General features: G+C 46.0%; 1 protein-coding gene across 1 annotated transcript in view; it reads right to left on the minus strand.

Annotated features, from left to right (window-relative positions):
- The window catches only part of TNPO2 (transportin 2), a 166,981-nt gene that overhangs the window by 76,099 nt on the left and 84,882 nt on the right, over window positions 1-6,000 (minus strand). The gene's annotated exons all lie outside the window — the stretch shown is intronic.

Raw genomic sequence — 6,000 nt, forward strand, 5'->3', positions numbered from 1 at the left:
CGCAAGTAGTGCCTGGGAGTTCGCGATGCGCCACTGGTTTGCAGCTTGTGCTGCGACTCGTTTACCAGCTGCATCAAACTTGCGGCTTTCTTTATCTGGGGGTGGTGCATCTCCAGATGTGTGAGAGTTGGCCCTTTTCCTAGCTGCTCCTACAACAACAGAGTCTGGTGGCAGCTGTGTTGTGATGAAAGCCGGGTCCGTAGGAGGCGGCTTATACTTTTTTTCCACCCTTGGTGTGATTGCCCTACTTTTGACCGGGTCCTTAAATATGTCTTTTGCGTGCCGGAGCATACCAGGGAGCATAGGCAGGCTTTGGTAGGAGCTGTGGGTGGAGGAGAGTGTGTTGAACAAGAAATCATCCTCGACCTGTTCTGAGTGGAGGCTTACGTTGTGAAATTGTGCTGCTCTAGCCACCACCTGAGAGTACGCGGTGCTGTCTTCTGGTGGAGATGGTTTTGTAGGGTATGCCTCTGGGCTGTTATCTGACACTGGGGCGTCGTATAGGTCCCATGCGTCCTGGTCTTGGTCACCCTGGCTCATGGTGGTGTGAGCTGGGGAGTGTGATGGCGTTTGTGCTGGTGAAACGTTAATCACGGGCGGAGGAGAGGGTGGTGGTGTAACTCTTTTCACCACTTTTGGTTGTGGTGCTTGTTCCGTCTGGAACTCCAACCTTCTCTTTCTCCTAATGGGGGGAAGGGTGCTTATTTTTCCTGTCCCCTGCTGAATGAAGATACGCTTTTGCGTATGGTCCGCATCAGTTGCTTGTAGCTCTTCCTCAAACCTATGCTTCTGCATTTGGGAGGTTAGCGAGTGCTCTTCTGTATAAGAGCCTGAAGCTGGGTCGCTTGCAGTTTGTTTCGGCGTGGAAACTTTGTCTGCGTGTTTTTTCGGCTCCGAGGTGACTTTTTTTCTTTTCGGGGCCGAAACATCTCGGCGTCGATCTGTTTCGGTGCCGCTGTCTCGGCGTCGAGCCGTGTCCACACCGGCATCTCGGTGTCGAGGCTTGTCTCCAGCACTTTCTCGGTCCCGAGAAGGCTGCGTGCCGGTGTCTCGACCGGAGTCGGACGATCTCGGCACCGTTTGGGCCTTTTTCGGTGCCGACGGTCGGTCACCGATTTTATGGGTTGAGCCATGGCCTGGTGGCAGTGGCGTCCCCTGGGCCTTGTAAATGTTTCTTTGTGTGGTTTTCGACGTCTTACTCACGGTTTGTGTATCGTCGAATCCTTCGGAGTCTGAGTCTTGGATCGAGAAGGTACCTTCCTCTTCCTGTTCCTCGAACTCCCGTCGGGCTGTCGGTGCGGACGCCATTTGAAGTCTTCTGGCTCGACGGTCTCGGAGTGTTTTTCGGGACCGGAACGCACGACAGGCCTCGCAGGTGTCTTCGCTGTGCTCAGGTGACAGGCACAGGTTGCAGACCAAGTGTTGGTCTGTGTAGGGGTATTTATTGTGGCATTTGGGGCAGAAACGGAAAGGGGTCCGTTCCATCGGCGTTCCTCAGCACGCGGTCGGGCCGACCAGGCCCCGACGGAGGATCGAAAAACTACCCCGAAGGGCACCGGAGCTCTTCGATCTTCGATGCGGTGTTGAATGTAAGTACGCCGATCCCGAACGCAACAATACCGACGAAAATCTTCCGAAATTAACTATTTTTTCTGTTCCGAAACTCGGAGCGACAGGAACACGTCCGAACCCGATGGCGGAAAAAAAACAATCGAAGATGGAGTCGACGCCCATGCGCAATGGAGACAAAAGGAGGAGTCACTCGGTCCCGTGACTCGAAAGACTTCTTCGAAGAAAAACAACTTGTAACACTCCGGCCCAACACCAGATGGCGAGCTATTGCAGAACATGCGTATCTACAGCGACAGATGCCATCGAACTAGTATTTATATAGGGCTTACTACCGCTGACTAGGCAAAGTGCTTTTCGGTGAGTGGCATGCTACTCTGGAACCCAACAAGAATTAGTGATGGATTAGTATCGGGAAATATGAGTACAGTTTTAGTATTATGAGTTCATTTGAGCCGCGGATATGAGAGTTTGTTAGTTAGATTGACTGGAGTAATGGAGGGGTGGAGGAGGAAAGAAATCCAGAAGTGTTAATTGGGAGTATATCCCTCATTTACTAAACCCAAAGGCTTGGGATGAGTAAAGGGGGATGGAGGAGGGAAGAGTCTGTGGAAGGGTTAGGGAGAGAATAATAGCAGGGTGAGATAAATGAGGGAGAATTGAGTAGGGTTGTGTGGAGGGGTCATGGTAGTAGAGAGGTTTGGGGAGTTAGATGTGGAAGCAGAGTGAAGAGCTTAGGCAGAGCTATTTAGGAGTTGAAAGTAGTAGAAAGGATTTGGGATGAGTCAGAGTGGGAATGGAGGATAGTTTGATAGCGAGATAGCGACATGACATATGATGATGGTAGAGAAGTATGATCAGATGAGCAGGGATTCATAGATACCTAGTATAACAACCTACCCAGGAGCCATGCAATGACCCACGAACATGCCAAGCACAGAAACATATATATACACATATGGAAAATGTCACTTACCCAGTGTGCTGTTCGTGGCATGAGACGCTGCAGATTCACATGCTGTGCATTATCCTGCCATCTAGTGTTGGGCTCGGAGTGTTACAAGTTGTTTTTCTTTGAAGAAGTCTTTTCGAGTCACAAGACCGAGGGACTCCTCCCTTTCGGCTCCAATGCGCATGGGCGTCTACTCCATCTTAGATTGTTTTCCCCACTGAGGGTGAGGTAGGAGTTGAGTATGCTAGATGTGCCCATGCAATGGAGTAGGTGTGTATGTACATAATGTGTATTAAAATAATATTTATTTACAAATCTTATTCAACTAACAACGGCTACAGGCTCCCGGGGAAGTGGGAGGGCGCATGTGAATCTGCAGCATCTCATGCCACGAACAGATGTACACTGGGTAAGTGACATTTTCCATTCGGTGGCATGTGTAGCGGCAGATACACATGCTGTGCATAGACTAATAAGCAGTAACCTCCCCTAAAAGCGGTGGCTTAGCCTGTAGGAGTTGAAGTTGTCTGAAATAATGTTCTTAATACAGCCTGTCCTACTGTGGCTTGTGTTAACACATCTACACAGTAATGCTTCATGAATGTATGAGGCATAGACCAGGTGGCTGCCTTACAAATTTCAGTCATAGGTATATTCCCCAGAAAAGCCATTGTGGCGCCTTTTTTTCCTAGTGGAGTGCGCCTTTGGCGTAATAGGCAGATTTTTGCTTTAATATAGCAGGTCTGAATACATTTCACTATCCATCTGGCAATGCCTTGTTTGGATATTGGATTTCCTGCATGAGGTTTTTGGAAGGCTACAAACAATTGTTTTGTCTTGCGAAATTGTTTTGTTCTATCAATGTAATACATTAGTGCTCTTTTGATGTCTAATGTATGTAAGGCTCTTTCGGCTACCGAGTCCGGTTGTGGAAAAAAGACTGGGAGTTCCACTGTTTGGTTTAGGTGGAACGGTGATATAACTTTTGGTAAAAACTTTGGATTTGTACGGAGCACCACTTTGTTTATGTATTTGTATAAAGGGTTCTTGTATAGTGAATGCTTGTATTTTGCTTACCCTTCTAAGAGATGTGATAGCTACTAGGAAGGCTACTTTCCAGGTTAAGTATTGCATTTCACAAGAGTGCATGGGTTCAAATGGTGGACCCCATGAGTCTTGTTAATACAATATTGAGGTTCCACAAGGGAACTGGTGGTGTTCTTGGGGGTATGATTCTTTTTAAGCCCTCCATAAATGCATTGATGACTGGGATTCTAAAGAGTGATGTTGAATGTGTAATCTGCAGGTAGGCAGATATTGCAGTGATATGTATTTTGATAGAAGAAAATGTAGTTCTGATTTTTTAAGTGTAATAAATAGCCTACAATGTTTTTTTCAGAAGCATGTAGTGGTTGAATTTGATTATTATGGCAATAATAAACAAATCTTTTCCACTTGTTTGCGTAACAATGTCTTGTAGTAGGTTCTCTAGCTTGTTTAATGACCTCCATACATTCTTGTGTAAGGTCTAAATGTCCAAATTCTAAGACTTCAGGAGCCAGATTGCTAGATTGAGCGATGCTGGATGTGGGTGTCTGATCTGTTTGTGTTGAGTTAACAGATCTGGTCTCTTTGGTAGTTTGATAGGAGGTACTACCGACGGGTCCAGTAGTGTTGAATACCATAGCTGACGGGCCCAGGTTGGTGCTATTGATATTAGTTAGAGTTTGTTGCGACTCAATTTGTTTATTAGATAAGGAAGGAGTGGGAGAGGGGGAAAAGCGTAAGCAAATATCCCTGACCAACTCATCCATAACGCATTGCCACTGGACTGAGGGTGTGGATACCTGGAGGCAAAGCTTTGGCATTTTGCGTTTTCTTTTGTTGCGAATAGGTCTATTTGTGGTGTCCCCAGCTTCAAAAGTAAGTTTGTAGTATCTGGGGATGAATTTCCCATTTGTGTGTTTGTTGGTGATCTCGACTGAGATTGTCGGCTAACTGGTTTTGAATCCCTGGGATGTACTGTGCTATTAGGAGAAATTGTGGTTGTGAATCGCCCAATGCCAAATCTTTTGTGCTAAGAGACACAGTTGTGATGTGTGTCCCTCCCCGTTTGTTAAGGTAATACATTGTTGTCATGTTGCCTGTTTTGACAAGAATGTGTTTGTGGGCTATTAGCGGTTGAAATGCTTTCAATGCTAGAAACACTGCTAACAGCTCTAAATGAATTATATGCAGTTGCCATTGTTGAACGTCCCATTGTCCCTGTATGCTGTGCTGGTTGAGGTGTGCTCCCCACCCTATCATGGAAGCATCTGTTGTGATCACGTATTGAGGCACTGGGTCTTGGAATGGCCTCCCTTGGTTTATATTTATAGGATTCCACCATTTTTGTGTGTTGATTGTTGCTCCTAAGTATTGTTGTATTTGACACGGAAGTAGATGTGATTTTTGGTAGTTTATAGAGAACCCTAACTTGAAGGGTTTCTATGACGTAGTTTGTGTGTAGAAGACACTGTTGCTGAATGCTGGTTTTTATTAACCAATCGTCTAAGTAAGGGAATACATGCATGTGCTTTCTCCTGATGTGAGCAGCTACTACTGCAAGACATTTTGTGAATACCCTTGGGGCTGTTATGCCGAACTGTAACACTTTGAATTGGTAATGCACGCCTTGGATTACGAACCTCAAGTATTTCCTGTGGGAAGGATGTATGGGTATGTGGAAATAAGCATCTTTGAGATCTAATGTTGACATGTAGTCTTGTTGTTTGAGCAGTGGGATTACGTCCTGTAATGTCACCATGTGAAAGTGATCTGATTTGATGTAGGTATTTAATGTTCTGAGATCTAATATAGGTGTTAGAGTCTTGTCCTGTTTGGGTATAAGAAAGTACAGAGAGTAAACTCCTGTTCCTTTCTGTTGAATTGGTACTAATTCTATTGCTCCTTTTTGTAGCAACGCTTGGACCTCTAGTCCTAGAAGATCCATGTGTTCTTTTGACATAGTGTGTTTTCGGTGGGACGTTTGGAGGGATTTTGAGAAATTCTATGCAATAACCATGCTGGATAATTAATAGGACCAAAGTGTCTGTTATTTCCTCCAAATGTTTGTAAAACTTGGTTAGTCTCCCCCCCCCCCACAGGTGATGTGTTGGGGACTTGTGACGTGGAAGTCACTGCTTGTTTTGAGGAGTTTTGGGACTTTGGAACTGTCCCCCTCTATATTGTCACCGAAAACTTCCCCGCTGATATTGGCTTTGATAAGTGGGCCATGCTTGTGAGGTTGTGGCTTCTGTGGGTTGACCGCGAAACCCCCCCCTAAATTGTGTCTTGCGAAATGTGCCTCTGCAGTTTCTCAATAGCAGTGTCCACCTCCGGCCCAAACAACTGCTGTTCGTTAAAAGGCATATTCAGCACGGCTTGTTGTATTTCCGGCTTGAATCCTGACGTACGCAACCATGCGTGTCTCCTTATTG

Source organism: Pleurodeles waltl, chromosome 4_2 (genome assembly GCF_031143425.1).
Source record: "Pleurodeles waltl isolate 20211129_DDA chromosome 4_2, aPleWal1.hap1.20221129, whole genome shotgun sequence".
Taxonomy (NCBI): domain Eukaryota; kingdom Metazoa; phylum Chordata; class Amphibia; order Caudata; family Salamandridae; genus Pleurodeles; species Pleurodeles waltl.